This window comes from Leptonychotes weddellii, chromosome 14 (assembly GCF_054177405.1).
Source record: "Leptonychotes weddellii isolate Sample4059 chromosome 14, ASM5417740v2, whole genome shotgun sequence".
Lineage (NCBI taxonomy): Eukaryota > Metazoa > Chordata > Mammalia > Carnivora > Phocidae > Leptonychotes > Leptonychotes weddellii.
In genome coordinates, this window is record NC_138382.1 from 78,335,299 (window position 1) to 78,354,185 (window position 18,887).

The 18,887-nt window shown below is 63.8% G+C and overlaps 1 protein-coding gene across 2 annotated transcripts in view; it reads left to right on the plus strand.

Annotated features, from left to right (window-relative positions):
• The window catches only part of RXRA (retinoid X receptor alpha), a 97,736-nt gene that overhangs the window by 48,403 nt on the left and 30,446 nt on the right, over nucleotides 1–18,887 (plus strand). The gene's annotated exons all lie outside the window — the stretch shown is intronic.

Below are 18,887 nucleotides of genomic sequence, written 5' to 3' on the forward strand. Positions count from 1 at the left end.
CTGGCCTTCTCGAAGCCTTGCCTGCGTAGTGCATGAGTGTTTTGGTGATGAAGCAGGCCCGTGCCTGGTGAGGCCCACGGGGTGCTGGCCTGGTCACCCGGGGTCCAGGTGCCACCGCCTTCTCCAGCATGGGTGTCCGCGGGAGCGTGGGGCGGTGGGGAGCCTGCCCCCAAGGTCATCACCACGAGATGAAGCAGGGTCTCACATGGCCCGGTCTCCCCCTCTGTTGGATTTGGGGGAGCGGGCAGTGCCCTGTTCTGAGGATTCAGAGTTTCTCTTTGGGGCGCAGCTTTCTCCTTTCTGCTCCCGTATGGTGCGTTGTGTCGGTCACAGCCTCACGTCTGGGGAGGCGACAGGGCACCGAGCACGGCCCCCGGGGGCCGGGCCAGTGTGTTGTGCTACTGCCTTTGGGCATCAGGGGCACACTCAGCTGGAAGCGGGCAGGGCCGGGCAGGGGGCAGGGGGAGAGCCCCCCCAGGCAGATGGCACTGTCCTATCTCCTCAAGGTGGAGAAGGAAGAGGGAGCCTGCCCTCGGGGGCTCTGTGGCCCCGAGGGAAATGAGGATCCTTGCTGGTTTGTTTGCTCGGAGCCAGGCTCAGGGCGCCTTCCCTGTCCCCATGGAGCCGTCTTCTGGGAGCACGGTAGATGCTCTGTCTGCCGCCCCTCCAGCTCCGGGCTGTGGTTCACCAAGTTCGGCGGACAGCTCCGTCACAGCCAGGGAGCGGGGGCCTCTGACCCCCAGGTGCTTGCCCTGCCCAGCTGCTCCGCGCAGAGTTGGGGTTTGCTGAGGGAGGTCGGTTCTCTGTACACGGAGGGCTCGGGATCCCAGAGGTGCCCCAACCTGATCGTGTGTCCGTCTGGAGTTGCTGGAGGTCCTGCACACAGGCGACCCTCCTGGCGCCCAGCCCATGCAGTCCGTGTGAGCCCCTCAAGTGGAGCTCAGGGTGGGAGCCAGGTTGCCCTTGGCTGTGACTTTGTTTTGTTTCCTCGGGTCAGATTGTCCTACTCCATCCCGTGCCCAGAAGAGAGGCCTGCTTCTGTCTTTGGGCCGGACCACGAGCCCCTCGCCTCCCCTCCCTGGGGGCGGGGGGGCACTGTGCTGCCGTCTCCTACCTCCTAGCTCTCCTGCTGACACAGCTCCTGGGACCTGGGGCCAGACTCCTGGGCCCCTCCTACTTCATTGGCCCTACCCTGGACACCTCTGCAGCGGAACTGGACGTCATGCTGTTCCCTGTCCTACCTGCTTGTCCTTGCTGTACTCTTTCCCAGACCTTTTCCTTTATTTCTCCTTCAGGCTCTGCCCCTGTTCACTTGCACTAAGGGAGACCCCTTTCCTTCAACATCTCTGCCCACTTCCCGTGGGCTCCCCGAGGGCAAAGCCCTGGCCATCTCGGGGCACCTTCATGACCCATGCATGGGAGACATGGGTGCCCAGCACTCTCTGCTCCCAGAGGCATCCTGGGACGGGGATTCCCTTGGTCTCTGGCCATCTGTGGGGATGGTCTCTGGGAACTGTGGTCAGGAGGGGCCCTAGTGGGGATGTCTGAGGAGGCCCCCGCCCTTGGGGTGGTGAGTTGGGACAGTGGACGTCACTGCCAGAGGCTGTTCTGTGTTAGAGGCCAGCTCTGGCCCTTTGAGCCAAGATGGGGCTGCCCCCTTGGAGGTGTTTCCCACGCTCCCCTGACGGCTGGCAGGGCCTTACTCTCCTGTCTCTTTCCCCCTTTTCAGCACCCCTTGTTCCCGGGAGGTGACAAGACACTCCTGGTGGACAGCTGAGACCTTGGCCTGGCCCAAGCAGAAGGCCCGTGCAGGGACTGGGGCCTCTTGACCTGCCCAGCCCCAGGGTGAAGCTCTGCCTCATGGGGAGAGGCAGCGGCCCCTGCACCTGGATTTGGTGGGTCCAGGACCCTCCCTGGTCGGTCAGCATCCTGGCCTCTGGGGCATGTTGAGTCAAGGAAGCAGCGGCCCCATTCGAGTTCTGAGGCCCTTTCACTGAGGTGCTCCTCTGGGCCCTTGGGGCCTTTGGGATCGGGGCTGCAGCCCTGTAGGGGTTGCATTTCCTGAGCCATCTGCCTGAGCATGACCTTCCTGGATGCCTCGTGGGAGCCCCTCCGTGGCACGGTGCTTGGCTGGCCCCACAGTCTTGGGGACACTCAGTTCCCAGGCCCTCCTGACGATCGCCAGCATCAAGTCTGGACAGGTGTATGTGTTCAGGGCGGCCGCCTGTGGTGGGGGCCGAGCAGCATTCCAGCCCCGTGAGTCACGCTGATCCTAGGAGTGGGGGTGGCAGGGGCCTGGCTGTGGGGTGGCGTGCCCGGACATGCCACTGGCCTGGTAGCAGGGAGTAGGGGGAGCGGGGTGGGTGGGGGCCTGCTCGTGGCCTCCTGGAGAAGCTGGGACATGGGCCGGATCTCAGAGGCCCAGCCTCCTACCAGCCGGGGCTGGGGGGCTCTCTCGTTGGGGCCCAGCCCTGTGGAGCGGGCTGGGGAGGCTGGGTGGCTGTGAGAAGCTGGTGCCTCCCCAGGTCAGTGCTCCCCAAGGAGCAGATGCTGCCTCAGTGCCCACCTTACAAGTGGATAGCAAACCCACGGGGAAGGGAGGAGGCAAGGCAGGAAGGCAGGTGGACACGGAGTCCGGCCCCTGCATGGCCAGGGGGCAGGTGTGGCAGTGTGGTGGGCCTGAAGATGGAGCCTCCTATGCTCCTGCCCCCACAGCCGCCAGCCCGGCGCTGGCCCACCCCTGGCCCTGTGCCTGGCGGGCATAGAACTGGCCACCGAGCCTCACCAGAGGCCAGAGGAAGGGCCTCTGCAGGGCTCGGGGGCCACCAGTCTCGGGATCAGGGGGCTTAGAGCTGCAGGTGTCCTGAGGTAGACGGTAGCCACACCTCCTCCTGAAGGCCTGCTTGGCTGCAGAGACAGCAGAGCCCCAGGAGAGGGTGGAGGGGGCTGGTGCTCCCCGCTGTGGGGAGTGGTACAGGCTGGCGCGGGCAGGCGCAGAGCCAGGGTGTGAGCCCGGCAGAGCCTCTTGCCAGCTGTGACCTGAGCACAGCTTTCCAGGGCAAAGCCCCAGACCTTCGGGGGGCCATCTGGGTACCACTGTGAAAAAGGACACCCAGGGGCTGGGCTGGTGGAGCCTGGGGGAGACGGGGGCAGCTGGAGCAGGTCTGAGGCCCAGAGGCTTTGAAGAGGTCGCATGGCTGGGAGCGGTGACCAGAGGGCCTAGCTTGGGCTGGGGGCTGGGGTCCAGGGATGACCCTGTTGGCCATCAGAGCCTGTAGTCTGGGCTGGTGGGCTCAGACTAGCAACTACAGGGCTGGGGTTGAGTGCTCCGAGAGGGGCTTTTGGGGCTGGGGTTCTGTCTGGCAGGGGCAGGGGGTTCTTCCTGGAGGAGGAATTGCTGGCAGGAAGACCTAGAGTGAATGACTGCCTGCTCTGAGGGCCGGGGCTGGGGCTAAGAGGGGAGGATGGGGATACCGACTGGAGGGGGCTGGGGGGCTGGGCAGGGCTGGACGCTGAGGCCGGTGTGGGGGCAGGTGAGCGCCCTGTGGCCACAGGGCCCCTCTGAGAGAGGGAGGTGGGCTGGCCTTGGTGGGAGTGTGGACGGAGAGCCCTGGCTAAATTTGAGGTTTCCCAAGCTCATGGTTATCGGTCTTCAACGGCCTTGGTCAGGGCTCGGAGGACAGCCTCCCCCCCCCATTAGCCCCCGGGCTCACGGGGGTCCTCAGCGGGGGCTGCTCAGGTGAGGCTGTTGGGGGGCCGACCCCGGACCCGGGAGGGTGGCAGAGGCCGGCTGGCTTCCACGCCGGCGCCTCCTGCCCACCCCTGGCCCCGTTCGCCGCCCCCTGGCTGCTGCCGCGTGCGGGGAGGAAGGAAGCCGAGGTCTGGGTGGTGTGTGTGTTTGCTCCTCACGGGGCTCCGGGCGCGCTGGCCAGGGCCCGGGCTCCGGCGCCTCGGCTGGGAGGGGAGGCTGGGGTGCAGTGGGGGGGCCGCAGGGGCCCAGAGCTGGGTGCCAGGGCGGGTCGGCCGCGGGTGGGAGAGGGAGGCCGGCGGCGGCAGGCTGAGGGGGCGGAAGGCCTCCCGCGCCCCCAGGCCTCCGGGCCGCCATCTTGGACGTGGCCGGAGCGGCCGGGCGGACCAGAGGCAGGGGACTGACTTGGGAGGAGCAGTGGGTCTGCGGGATTCGGGGGTGTCGGCGGGGAGGGGAGGGGCCCTTCCGGTCCCGCCAGCCCCCTTCGGTTATAGACGGGGAAGCTGAGGCCAGGAGGGGGCATCCCCGCGGCTCCGGGTGGGTGTGGCGGGGGAGCTCCGAGTGGTGGGGGTTCCCGGTTTCCGCGCTACGACCGCTCTGGCCACGGCCAACCTCCGGCTACCGACGATGTCGTTCAGGGCCGATTGCAAAGGGGTTCGTGTGAGCCAGCCCGCCGAGCAGGGGCAGCACCCCCTGGGTGATGCCCCCCGCCCCTGCCGCGTTTCTGCCCACCCAGAGGTGGCACACACACTGCTGCTCCCCGTTCTGCTTCGCGCCTGGCACATTCTTGGCACTTGCGACGCGTTTGAGATTCTTCGGATGGGCCTGCTCAGGGCGGGGCCTGTTGGTGAGACCCCCGTGCCCAGGCCCAGCCCTGTGCTGGTAGGACTCTCAGACCCTGTGACCGACACGCATGTGGCTCGTGTGCGTGTGTGACGGGGGGGGGGTCAGCACACAGGTGGGCTGTGGTGGGGCCTGGTGCCCAGGCTGCACCACCGAGGCCACCGGCCGGCGGGACAGGCCCGGTGCCTGGTCGGCTGGGCTTGCTCCTTGTCCTGCAGAGGCAGAGGCAGGAGTAAATCTGTGTTGGCTCTGGGGGGTGGCGCTGCAGTCCTAGACCCCACTTGTCACCTGTGGCGCTGAGGGTGACCTGGGGGTGGCACTGAGCACCTTTTCCTCCCCGGCTTTCTGGTGAGGAGACGCTGTGCAAACGTGAACTGGCCCAGTGGGATGGGGGCCAGGGGTCTCACAGGGACCACACCTCCCTGCCCTGCCCTGGGAGGCAGCTGAGGAGGAGCTGGGGGGCACTGTTGACCACAAGCCACAGCTGAGCTGGCGTGTTGCCTCTTGGGCGGAAAGCCTCCCAAGGGCTGGGCTGCAGTGCCTGTTGCAGGCAGGACCTCGCCCCACGTGTCCATAGGTGAGCTTATCTGGGTCTGGTCCCGGCCCCGAACCAGATGGGCAGGCGCTGGGAGGCGTGAAGAGGAGTGAATGAGGGATTGCAGCCCACACGGAGGATGAGAGGATTTGCTGAAATCAGGTTGTCAGAGGTGGTCTGTGTCATTATCCTGAAAACAACGTGTGCATACGGCATAAAACCCACACGAAATAAAGATGCAGGAAGTGCCGTCTCTCACCCCAGACCTGGGAGTCCCTAGCCCCTCCACCCCGCAGTATGACTCCTGGGCCTTCCCTCATGATCCTGGAACCCCAGATTGGGCAGATGTTTTTGGGGTGCCTGCCCCTTCTGGCTGGGGTGCAGAGGGGGCTGAGATGTGACATGGGTCCCTGATGACAGGATTGAGTTGGGGGATGTGACAGGCTATGGGGACATGAGCACCAGGAGAGCCTGTTGTGGGGGGAGGCCAGGAATCAGGAATTCAGTGGGCTCCCCGTGAGCGTGGACCTCCGTGGGCAGAGGGAAGGGACTGCTGCAGTCCCGCAGCTGGCTGGGGTTCAGGTGGAGGGCGGCATGAGCGGTTGGGTGGACAGGCGTGTGGTGCGCTGGAGTGGCCTGGGGGCAGGGAGCCGGCTGGGCCTGGGCTGGAGGACTTTGGCCCATCTGTAAGAGTCCTGAGGGAGGAATGGCAGGTGCCCGGGGTTTCCATGTGCTCAAGTGAGGCTGCCCACCTGTCTTGTCTCTAGGATAACCGATGGTGCCACCAAGTACGACCTGCAGAGGGCTTCCGGATGGTGTGGGCCTGTGTGTGGGGCGGCCGCAGGAGACTCCTCGTGGCCCTCCAGCCCCGGCCACGTCTTGGCGGCCCGTCCCCAGCGCCCGTGATAGAGGGCTGTGTGCTGCTCAGAGCTGCCCGCGTAGCCTCGGCCCCGGCGTCCTGGGCAGCGCAGCCCAGCGTAGAGAGACCTGGTCGGGCCTCGGGCTCCTTGTCCTGCAGGGACTGGTGGGGCTGAGCGCTCATGCTGTGGTCCCCGTGCCCCCATGCCCACCGCCCGCCCGGAGCCGTTGGCTGATGGGCCACAAAAGGCATTCTGTGCCCTAGAAGAATGACCCGTTGTGTGGCTGAAGAGCGGCTGGGGCTGTGAAGCTTCCTTCCCTCCTGCTTCCTGAAGACCCTCTCCCCTGAGACGCTGAGTCCCTGCTTCCCTGGCTGTGGGGCTCCTCCCGCAGTCAGGCTTCACCCCAGCCTCCCTCTGTCTGTCCTCTCTGGGACTCTCGGCCTCTGAGCCTGCACCTTTCTGCCCCCTCCTCCTGAGGGACCCTTGCCGTGCAGGGCTCCGTGCTGTGCCTGCTGCTAGGGACGAGAGAGGACACAGCATCGCAGGCCGGGCCAGGACAAGCGCCGCGTGTCTGGACGAAGGCGCCCTCGCTGGAGGGCGTGCTGGCTGGCAGCGTGTGGGGGGCGTGCCCCGTCTGCACAGCAGTGTGCAGCTGGGGAAAGGGGCTGGCCGGGTCACCTGAGCCGCCTGCAGCCCGGCAGCTGGCTGGCAGGGGCGTGGCTTGAACTCAGGTCTGCTTGCCCTGTTCTTCTGTCCCAGGCCCTGGCCGGGCAGTGTGCCCATCTGCTGCACCAGCTGCAGGCCTGGACCGTTGTGTCTCAGATTGAGGAAATAAGGCCGGGGTCCCTGTCCTCTTCCAAGAAGTGCTGGTTTCAGCCAGTGGGAGCTGCCTGTGGTCACAGGTGTCTGGGTGAGGGTGGTGGGCCGGGCGGGCCCTGGGAAAGGGGAACTCGCCCGCTGGGCCAGCGTGAGCACCACTTGCTCCCGACGCTGGCGGCTGCCCCACCGAGACACCGGTCCTCCTGCGCCTCCTTCCCCTCCCGGTCCCCGGCTGCTCGTGTCCCGCCACACTGCGTCGCCGGAGGCTGTGGGACCCCGAGCCGGCGGGCCCGGGGCTGATGGGGCCGCCCCCATGGTGGGACCTGTCACCCACGCTGGCCATGAGGCTGCACCTCCTGGCCTCTCTTTCGGGAGGGGGCCTGGCCTGGCGGGCAGGGGACCACAGGTGGCTGGCAGGTGAGGGCTGGGATTGGCGGGTCTGGGGGCAGCCCGGCCTGGGTGTGTGGGCACCGGATTCTGGGGTGGGGTGGGGAGGGCGGCCAGCTCTGGGGAGGGCCTCTCGGGGTCTGGCTCACTCCCCTTTCACACGGGCAAACCTGAGGTGGGGACCGTGGGACTAGTCTAACTGGAGGGGGGCCGTGGACAGGGAGGAGGCTGGCAGGGGGTGGGGGGCGGCTGGTGCCTGCTCTGCTGAACGGAGAGAGGCTGGAGTAACCCCTCGTGCTGATGGGGGGCGCGCCCCTGCCTGCCCCAGCTCTTGGCACTTTCATCTTGGAGCAAGGCTGCCCGTGTGGTCCACGCCTGCCTGTGCCAGGGGCCGTGTAGGCAGCTGACTTGCCTTCATAGACGTCCCTGGGGGCACACGGTCTTCTGTGCCCAGGTTCGGGGGAAACTGAGGCCCAGGTGTGCAGGGGCTTCCCCAGGGCCACAGACGCTCAGCGGAGGGACTCAAACAGACCTGGCCAGCTGGGGTGGAGCTCGGACCACCTCGCTCCCGCGGGCCTTTTTAAAGTCCTCTGGCAATTGGTGGATGTGTGACCCTTAATGTCTCAGGCTCCTGCTTGCGTCTCTGTGTCAGGAGCCATCGCCTGGCCTGTTGCGTACTGTGTGGACAGTGCAGGGAACCATGGGGTTCTGGTCCTGGAATGCGCAGCTGGGCACCTTGCTATCCTGACTGGGGGCCGCTTGCCCCTAACATTCCCTTGGCAAGCCTCTCCTGTGCTCTGTGGTGTCAGGAACTGAGGGACGGGCCTGGCGCGCGCTCGCCCTGCACCCTCGTCCTGGGGCCAGCCCTGGCATGCTGGTGACCCAGAGCCCACTCTGGGCATCTCTGTGCCCAGCTTTGCCCTCTGTGCTGGGCCGTCCTGGCCGAGTGACTGTGAAGACCCTCTCGAGGTAGGCCCTGTCCTCCTATGGCAAAGAACCTTCTGGCATGTGTCTTGGAACCAGGGGCTCGGTCTTTCCCGCTTTGAGGTGTCAGTGGGGGTTGGGGTTCACGTCCCTCTGGCGGCTGTTCCTTGAGGGTAAGAACTGCGTCTGCGTCTCTTGTCTGCCTCCAGGCTTGACCCCGGCCAAGCCCCTTCAGTTCTTGGCTCTGGTTTCTTATCTGTAAAATGGACGCAGATAGAGAATTTCCTAGGTCAGGTTATTTCTTGTTGTGACGGATGTTTAAAATCATATAAGATGACTTTTATACAGAAAATGTCCGGAGCTGTGAGGCCCCTTTCTGGGCTCCTGAACAGAGGATGGGGAGCCCGTTCCATCTTGCTGGGCGGGTCTCCGCTGGAAGTGGTGGGGGTGTGTGAGATGTGTGAGCGGAGTAATGTGGTTGTGTGTGGCAGGCGGTCATCTTGGGCATTTGGTGACTGGGCCAGGCTTTCTGAGTGTCCCGTAGGGCATGCTGACTGTCTTCCCTGCAGATGGCATGGGCACGTTGCTCTGGCCGCTTGCAGATGAGTGCGGGGCTGCCTGGAACGTGGACCTGCTGCTGGGCGTTTTATCTGATTTTTAGACTTCTCCCACTGTCCCCTACTTGTCATCCCTCGCTACCACGTTTAGCTCTTTCTGATTCTTCGTTCCCTGGGAAGTCATCCCAGGTGGTGTGCTAGCGTTGTGTGTGACGTTGAGTCAGTGGGCTCTGAGCAGGGCTGGCTTCTGTGAGTCAGATGCACGAAGCTCGTAGCCTCTGGAGTCTGCGGCCTCTGTTGGGAGCACAGCAGGCTTTTGTACTTGCTTCTGGGGTCTTTCTGCACCCGGACCTGTGGTCTTCTGGCATCTGGGTAGGAGAGAGTGTTGTGCTGGAGGCCTCCGATGGAGGGAGGTAGTTCCGGGTGACACAGCTGGGTGCCCTTGGGGCCAGGTGGTGAGGGCTCCCCAGGCATCCGGCAAGCTGTGTGTTTTTGGTGGGGGGATCCAGGCGCTTTTTTCCCACCTGGCAGGGCCTACAGCTCCGTGAACAGTGTGTGGGTTTTGGGACTTGGGGTGGGTCTGAAGTCTCAGAAGGCACGTTTCTGGGCCCCTACTTCTCTCTCTCAGATGTTGAGGGGCTGTCTCCACTCTCTGGATGGAGCGAGAGCCTGACGCTGCTGTCTGTTGGGCTGGCCTCCCCCGGGCCTCTGCACACGGCCTTACCCGCTGGCTGCCCCCACCCCCGAGGCTGGGCCTCACTGAGCTCCAGCTCCTTAGAGCAGGGGTCCGGTCGCCTGGGCCTCTCAGCATGGCCCTGCCACTGGGCACACACGTTGTTCACCTGACTGGTCCTGTGGTGGCTGGCCCTCAGGCCTGTTGCCCTCCACCCCTACCCCCCCACCCTGGGCATTCAAAACTGCATGTTATTTGTAGTTCACGGAAGCTAGGACAAGGACAGTACCGAACAGTGGAAACATACTTTCCCCAGATCCCCTCCCCCACATTGACTCTGGGGGTTGCTCGTGAGACTCAGAGAGGTGGACCTTAGCGAGCTAGAGAGGGCCAGGAAGGGGCCTGGGGGCAGGGACGGCAAGGGCAGAGGCCCCGGCCCCACTCGGCCAGCGTGGAGGAGGCAGGAGTGCTGGGGCGCCAGGGAGCCTCGCTCGGGCCTCCACAATGGGCCAGGGGCTTTGGAGTTTGGGGGGTGTATAATGGGGAGCCATGGCAGGGGCTGGCAGTGACAGTGGACCATGGCCAGTCCTGCCGAGTGATCAGCAGCAGGGATGGCCACAGTCAGGGCACGCGGAGGCACCCAGATCTGAGCGTGGCTTCTTGCAGCTCTCCTCTGTACCAAGGGGGCTGCTCGGGCATTCGCGGGGGGGCAGTGTGGTGCGGATGGAGGCCGTGATCATCCAGAGCCCAGAGAGAGGCTCTCTTGGGCTGTCTGTCCGTCCATCCATCCATCCATCCCCCGTTCTGCCTGGAGACCCTGTGGGCTGGGTGCAAGCGAGGGTGCTCCCTGCAGTCCTGTCCTGGGTTCTTGGGGCAGGGGGCTGCAGGGGATGGAGGCCACCTGTCTCCCTCCGTGGCCACACCCCTACCCCCCAGGGATGTCAGCAGTCGGCATCCTGGCAACCTGGTTTGATGTTTGTGAGGACAGGGCAGAAGTTCTAGGCTCAGCTGGGCCCGGCCCCGTGCTTGCACGGCCCCCTCTGGGCCTCTGTCTCCCCTCTCCCTGCGCTGGCTGGTGGCCCAGGGAGGAAGTCGAGGGTAGAGCCTGGCACACGGCAGGTCCCCGGTGGGTGGCTGGGCGGGCAGTTGGATCTCAGCTTGGGATCCAGCCCAGCCCGTCGGCATCACAGACCGAGCCTGTGCAGCCAGGGATGCGGCAGCGAGGGGTTCACACGTCAGCCCGTGCCGGCCCAGAGGGGGCCCCACAGGGCGGTTTCTTGCCCAGAGCCGTAAAGAGCTGGCGGGGTTTTGGCCGGGGCGGGGCGGGGGTGCCGAGCCGAGGCTGAACTGTGTAGAGGCTGCTCTGGGTTTGGTGGGGCCCGGTGGGGAGGTGGGGCTGGGAGGCTGTGCTGTCCAGGTGAGTGCCCGTGGAGGCCCCCACCCCCGTGGAGGGGAGGCGCCCCTGCGGCAGCTGACATGGGGAAGCCCCGCTCCGGCAGGCAGACGTCCTGTTCTCGGTCTGTCTCACGGGTGAGGCCCCGTCTCTGGGCTGCACCACTCAGCCAGCTGAGCCCCCACACATGACTGGCACCAGCCTGGGGCCGCCGGCTGAGTCAGTATGGCGTGGGTGAGCCTCTGCCAGGGGGAGGATGCTGTGTGGCCAGGGCTCACGGCACATGGCGGTGGGGGTCTTGGGAAGCCCTCCACGAACCCCTCAGGAACTGAGCAGACGCCCTGTTCTCCAGGGACTCCTGGCTTGGCCCAGCCCTGCCTGCCGTGTGACCCCGGGCAACCGTGTCCTGGGGGCTTTGAGCATTCATGCCCCCGTCCGGAAAAGGGGGGTGCTGCGTCAGCAGAGAGGTCCTTGGGGGTCGCCCTCAGGTGAGACCCGTGCACCCTGGGCCCGGAGGAGTTTCACGCGGAGCATCCCCAATCCCGAACCATCCCAGAAAGCTCTGACTTGCTGGCCACCTGCCCGGAGGCCCCTACCCTCCACCGCAGCCGAGAGGGGTGTGGGCAGGCTGGGCCCTGGGCATCTGGGCAAGTGTGTCCCAGAAGCCAGTGGGGATGCAAACAAAAATTAGAAAACCGCTGGAGCGGGTAGAGAGCACAGGCATTCCACGACAGAGCAGGGCCTCCGAGCCAGCCGGGGCAACACAGCTCAAAACGAAACAAGGATCGTCTCTTTTCCTGTTGAAGAGAAACTGGCTCCGGCAGCCAGTGGGCTCGAGGGCCCCCCCGCCTCGAGATGCCATGCTGCAGGCGGGCTCTCATCAGGAATTCCCCCTTCCCACCCACCTTCCTCCGCCGTCTGGGCCACTCCCCACAGGGGTTGGGGACAGTTGAGGGGACAGCCTGGAGGGGAGGCCACGGCACGCAGGAGTCCCTGCCTGGCCTTGGAGAGGTGAGCGCGCTTCCTGCTCCCGGTGCTCCGGCCCCACGGTGGGCATCGCTGCTGGCCACCGGGTCCTGTGGCACCTGCAGCTTGGTGCCCGACCACGCCACTGGCCACAGGGGGTCTTCGTGAGGGTGGAGGGTCCTGGCCGGCTCTCGCTCAGGCTTGGGAAGACCCTCGCCCCCCAAGCCCTCTCCCTGCCCGCAGGATGGGCAGAGGGGTGCCCCGAGAGCTCCTGGGGTGCTGCTTGCGTGGGGTGGGTGTGCCCTGCAGGCCCTGCCTAGGTTCCGTGTGTGCGATATGGGGCGTCTGTCTTCAGGGAGGCTTCAGAGCCCCCGTGGTGCGTGTGGCGGGCTCGAGAGTGCGGGGAGCTCCATTTTGCAGTGGCCTGGGTGGTGACAGTATTCCTGCAGGTCAGTCACGGCTGGCTGCCAGCTCCTCTGTGTTCCTTTTGTCACCCCCTTTCTGTGCCGGTGCCTCCCCCCTCCCCCGGGCTCCCAGCAGGTCTGGGGATTTCTTGGCCTCTCCGGTGGTCAGCCCACGTTCGGCCCCCGAGCAGGAGGTGTGGCCCAGCTGTCGGGCAGCAGCATGGGGCGGTCTGCCTGCTGTGCCCAGGGACACAGGGGTACCCCAGCCAGCCTGCTGAGGGCTCGCCGGCCACAGGGCTGGAAACCAGCTCTGGGGACTCTCCGGGACCCCTTGGCATCTTTCCGGGCAGGGAACACAGTGTTGTTGGTTGGGGCCCAAGCGGGTACTGCCAGTCACTGTGCTGTCCTGACTCCCTCCTTGGTGTTGGCCGGGCTGTCCTCACCTCGGGGTCCCTGGGATGGGTGGCGAGCCCCATCAGTGAGGCCACCTGAAGCCTTGTTACCCTCCCCCCCACCCCCACAGACCATCTCTGGGGTAGAAGGATGAAGGAGGTGCGTACCTCTTGGTAAGATCAGATGCCCTGGAGCTCTCCTAAAAGGACTGGTCTCAAGATGTGGGGGCCCTAGGGGCTGCTGTGTGGCTTGCACTCTGGGGCTGGCATCCTTTGAGGTTTCTGCCTGTTGGATGGATGGAGAAATAGCACCCAGAACAGGAACCCAATGGAGCACTCGGGATGGGACTCCTATCCTACAGCCGCTGGCCCAACACCACCAGTCCTGACCACTGCCTCTCCACAGCCCCAGGCCTCTGGGGCCAGGCCTGCCTGCTGGTTCTCACTGGGTGCCCACCCTGCCTGTGGTCACATAACTTCTAGGAAAACTGGCCCTGCCCAGAGCTCTGGGAAGACCCTGCAGTCACAGGGAAGAGGGGAGGGAAGGGAAGGTGCGGAGCTGGCATTTCCTGAGCCAGTGCTTGGGGGCAGTCCGTGTGGTGTGCAGGTTGGAGCCAGGAGGGAGGTGTCTGTGTGAGAGGCCATGTAGAGGCCATGTTACCCATTACCCCGAAGCCGTGAGCAGCCTCTGGGATCTTCTCTCCGCAGACCCAGGCGCCCAGGGTGGCCTGGTGAGGATGGGGTAGGCCAGAGATGCAGGGCTCTGGGGGGGGGAGTCCGGCCCCACCACCCGGGTGCCAGCCCAAGGTGTGCCGCGTGCCCCCACTGTGCCCCTCTCCTTGTGTGTGTCTCTGAGCTGCGAAGACTTAGGGGGCGCGTGCTGCGCTGCAACTCGCATTCCCCCTCCGCGCTGTGATGGTTTGAATAGTGCTCCCCCAGGTTGAGCATGCAGCTCAGCCCCCAGGTACCCCAGAGAGTGCCCACCACAGGCCTCCATCAGAGTGCTGCCAGCCTGGTGCATGATGAGAGCGCCTGCCACGGGAGTTGAGGGGAAGGGTGCAGGTGCATTTGGTTGACTCTGTAGCTGGGCCTGGTGTGGGGGCTGTGGCCATGGGGACCAGAGGCACAGAGGGCAGCCTCCAGCAAAGACCCTGGCCCTCATGCCCCCCGGGCATCAGTGCTCTCACTCCCCAGATCTTTTTTGAGCACCTTCCAGGCCTGGGAGCTGGCTGGCTGCTCATAGGGACCCGCTCCTGGCTACCCCCTTCTCCTGTCTGTGCTCCCCATTTCCCCCACAGTGGCTGGACTCCAGCTGTACCTGCTGCCACTGGGCCTAACTGCAGTACCCCTCCTGTACGATTGGCTGGGTGAGGATGGCTGCACCCCCGCTGTTCTTCCCCTGCACCTCACCAGCCCCGTCCTGCTGAGTATGACCAGCAGCACCCTGAAACACGGTGCAGTGGGGCAGGGCAGGGGTTTGCTCAGGTAGTGAGGGTGATGGTGGTGGTGGTGGTGATGATGATGATGGTGATCATGGTGATGATGGTGGTGATCATGACGGTGATGGTGACGATGGTGATGGTGGCGATGGTGATGGTGATGTTGGTGATGGTGATGATGGTGATGATGATGATGTTGGTGATGATGGTGGGGACGATGATGGTGATGATGATGATGTTGGTGATGGTGGCGATGGTGATGGTGATATTGGTGATGATGATGTTGGTGATGATGATGATGTTGGTGATGATGGTGGGGACGATGATGGTGATGATGATGATGATGGTGGTGATGATGATGTGATGATGGCGATGGTGATGGTGGCGATGGTGATGGTGATGTTGGTGATGGTGATGTTGGTGATGATGGTGGTGGCGATGATGATGATGTTGGTGATGATGGTGATGTTGGTGATGATGATGGTGATGATGGTGATGGTGGTGATGATGATGGTGGTGGTGGTGGTGATGATGATGATGGTGGTGATGGTGATGGTGATCATGGTGATGATGGTGGTGATCATGACAGTGGTGATGGTGATGGTGGTGATGGTGATGATGTTGGTGATGATGTTAGTGATGATGTTGGCGATGATGGTGGTGATGATGGTGGTGACGATGATGGTGATGATGATGGTGGTGACGATGATGGTGATGATGGCGATGGTGATGATGGCGATGGTGCTGGTGGCTATGGTGATGGTGATGTTGGTGATGATGATGATGGTGGTGGCGGTGATGATGATGATGTTGGTGATGATGGTGGTGGTGATGATGGTGATGATGATGATGATGTTGGTGATGATGATGATGTGATGATGGTGGCGATGGTGATGGTGATGTTGGTGATGATGATGTTGGTGATGATGATGCTGCTAGTGATGATATAGATATATTTGTCATCGAGTGCTTGCTGGATAACAGCACAAAAGTCCTACCCTGAGCTTTATTATGGAGAGTGGTTCCCCCTATTAGATCCTTTGGGCCTTGATGGGGCCTGTGCCCATGAGGGGCATTGCAAGCGGTGTTTCCTCTGCCCTGGGGAGTTTGAAGTTGGTCAGGACTGAGAGCTTTAGGTTGCTGTATCCTGGCTGGGACCCAGAGGTTACTTGTGTTACTATTCCTGTCCTCACACCCTGGGAGGCCATGGGGGACTCTAGGGGAGGGGCCTGACTGGGGCCCGATAGATCTGGGTTGCCAGTCCTGTCCCTGCCTTTGTATCCGTTTCCCCAGAGGGGGCGGGTAGGGGTGGGTCCAGGCGCCTGACCAGTTGTGTTTCATGCTGTGTGCCCTCCTGTGTCAGGGCCCAGGCCCCCTTGCCTTCAACCTGTAGCTCCTCACTTCCCCTTGTTTCCCATGCTCCCACTCTGAGCCAGCCCCTGATCACGTATTGGGGGGCCAGGGTGGCTCCAGGGGGAGCGGGACAAGGTCAGGCAGAGGGCTGAGCCATGAGTTCCAGGAGCAAGAGCCCGGCTGCATGGCTGCTTCTGCGGGGGGGAACAGGAGCCGAGCCCCTGGTTTCCCTGATCTGGGTTGGGGGTTAGTGACCACAGAGGTGGGTTTGGCATTTCCAAGTCCTTGACGTCTCCTGCGCAGCTGGTTCCCAAGGGCCCTGAGCTCACAGAGGCAGTGGACAGACCAGAGTCCAGGGGCCTGAGCTGGCCCAGCCCACCTGGGGTCACTCCAAGGCATGGACGCCTGAGGCTCCCAGGGAAGCCCAAGACCCTTCCTGAGTTTTGGGTGGAGCCCCTGCCTGCTAGATCCACAGTCTCTGGTCATTCAGGGCCCCCACAGGGCCTTGGGGGAGGGTCTTGGTGTCTGTCCCTTGCCTAGCAGAGTGTCCTGCCTGTCCCTTGGCCTTTAGTGCCCACCCTGCCTGCCCCCTCCTCACCCCTTTGCTCCCGGGCCCCTGGGTATCCCTGTCTGTTGCAGAGGGCCAGGTGGGGCAGTGCCAGGAATCAGTACTTTGGGGAGGCTAGCTGGTGGTCTCCATGGGACCTGTGGGGGGTGAAGTCCCTGTTGGGTGCCCAGGGCCAAAAGCCCCTGGAGCCGCTTCCTGTGCACAGGTGGGGGCAGGTGGAGGAATGCATGTCTTGGCTCCCTGGGCCCCTTCTCTCTCCCTCTCCTCTGGGGTCTGGATGGATTTGGGCCACTGTGGACTCCGTGTAGAGCTGTGCAGGTCCCGAGTTCTGGCCCCTGGGGGCCCGTGGGCTTGTTGAGCCTGGCAGAGGTGGGTTCCTAAGGCTGCCTGCCTGGTGCGCTCCCCACCCACCCTGCTTCGAGGCCCCCGGTGCTTGGGGCAGGGCAGGAACAGGCCAGGGCTTCTCTTGACCCCCTGGGAAGGCCCAGCTGACCTGTGTCCTCCTCAGCCGGGGCTGAGATTTGGGGCTGGGACCATTGGTTTGGGAGAGGGCAGGGTGACCCCAGAGGAGCTGAAATTTCAGCCCCAGTCACCTGAGCCATCAGCTGACACTGGGCAGGGCGGCCATGGGGGGCTGGGCTCCCTGGGGTTGGAGGTGGCAGGCCCCTGGGTCTCAGCCCACCCTTTGCAGGGTGGAGAGCAGGTACAGGGCCCAGGGGCCACCACGGTAGCCTCTTGCCTTGGTGCATTCAGTTTACAGAAGGGGAGACAGGCCAGGCGGTTCTGGGCCCATTGGCCCCGGGGGCAGGCAGGAGTCTGCTCTTACAGGGCTGGCACCTCCCCCTGTGCCTGCCCAGCCCCAGCTCCTGAAGGCCTCTCACCCTGTGGGGCCAGTGGAAGCTTCCTGTCTCCCCCTCCTTCTGTTCCAGCCACCCTCAGCTTCCCCCAGACCCAGACGCGCCGTGGTCCCCACCACAGTCCCTGCCAGGCGGCCACTTCTCCCCCAGCGGCGGCGGCAGGGGAAGCAGTCCTTCCGGAAGGTGGGGGCTGAAAGTGGGTGTCCCAGGAAGCTCCTGAGGCCTGCCAGCTCCTTGACATGGGGTTTCGGTTCCGGGGGGGGTCCCCAGGCAGGGGCACAGAATTGCAGGGGTGGGGGGAGCTTGTGCTCAGAACCTAGTCTTGTTCTTACGGGGTTCTTCCTTACCCTTTGTGCCCCTCTTCCTCCTGGGCACCTCCTCTCCTACCCCTGTGCAGTCCTCCTGGCCCCCCTTGAAGCTTCTAGCCTACGCCAGCCCATGGGACCCCTCCCCACGCTCCTTCAGTTGGACCTCCCGTCCCTCCCCACCTCTGAGCCTCCTGCTTGGCTGGCCCAGTGTCCTCTTCTTTCCCACTGGACGTGTGGCCCCAGCCTGTGGCCTGCTTGGACCCTGCCCCAGTTGGTCCTGCAAAGTAGGGCCTTGGAGGAGCCCTGAGCTGCCCAGGAGGGGGTGGAGTCTGGGGGTGCACCCCCACCCCACCGCAGTTGGGCTGGCATTTCCTGCCACCTGCCCCTGTCTGCCATGTGGGGACCGGAAAGGAGTTGGTGGGGGTTTCCCAGCTTCCTGCTATGGGGTCCCTCCAAAACCCCATTCCAGAGGGAGCCCATGTAGCTCAGGAATTTTGGAGAGCGGTGGAGAGAGTCCCTCTCTCAAAGGGACCTCAGGGGCCACCTGCTCAGCCATTCCTGAGTGGTGGATGTAGTTTCTGCTTGTATGCAGTGGCGACAGGGAGCTTACCACCCCAAGAAGCAGCCCCTGCATTAGGAGTGCGTTCTTTACTTTAAACTTCACCAAATGTAGCTCTTCACCCTCAGGCTCTGGGGCTCAGGGAGGTGCTGGGCTGAGATCCCAGGGCATCCCATCTCTGCTCCGTGGCTGATGCTGGCCTCCAGGTATTGGCATTTTAGAGGCAGTTTTGTGGCCTGAAGTGCTTTTTGTGCCAAAAGAGAGATCTGTCCACCACTTCTTCCATGTAGTCTTCTTCCTGGACTGAATCTGGCAGTTCTTCCAGGTCTCTTTGCCCGTGCTGGGGCTGCTGGGCCTCCCCTCTGGACAGGGGCCTGTCCCTTCTTCGAGGTCCCTGTGAGCTCCTGGGCCACGGCCTCCTTCCCAGGTCTCACTGATGGCTCGTAGTCCCAAAGGGGTGTGTGCATGTGCATCCATGTACGTGTTCACGCATGTGTGTGTGCACATGTGTGTGTGCGTGTGTTTGCATGCATGTGCATGCGTGTGTGTGCGTTCATGTGTGCATGCGCTATGTAAGGGACGTGGGGTGCTGGATTGCTGAGGGTGTGAGGTTCCCCATTTGGGCTTTGCCCCCTCCCTCGCAAGCCCCTCTGCACCCCTTGGGCGGGGAGCCTGCCGTCCTGCAGCCCCGCCTGGCCAGCACCCCCCCCACCCAGCAAGGATCAGATAAGTGTGTGGTGACCAGCCCGTGGCAAGGCCCCAGCAAGTCCAAGGTATGACTTTAAAAAGAATAAGGCCTGATCACTGCCTCTGCTTATCAGTGGGTGGGGGCAGATAAATGGCTTGGCAGCAGCAAGCATGCATGTGGAGGGGGGGGCAGGGCCTCTGCAGGCGGAGGATGTTGGGCATTTTTTTTGCCTTTTCTTTCTAATGTTCCTTCCTGGCCAGAGTGTCTCTCTCCAGAAGACTCCAGAAAACACACCCAGCCCATTGTCACCCAGGCTCCGGGAAAGTGTCTGCTGTAGATGTTCTGTGTAAACAGGAAGCACCCAGAGCGGGGGCCTGGGGACAGCAGGGGTCCCAAGGAGGCACGCACTGGGGGGGGATGTGTGGCCACCCCCTCCGGATTCAGCAGCCCCAGGGGGCTCACACCAGTTTGGAGCAGTCGCTGGACACTTGAACATGCGCTCCTCGGCCAGGTGGGGGTGGGGCCGCTGCAGAGGCTGGGGGTGGGTGCTCCTTCCCTGTTGTCGCCCCTTCCTCCTGGTTCTCACACTTGGGCTGGGTGCAGGCAGTGCCTTG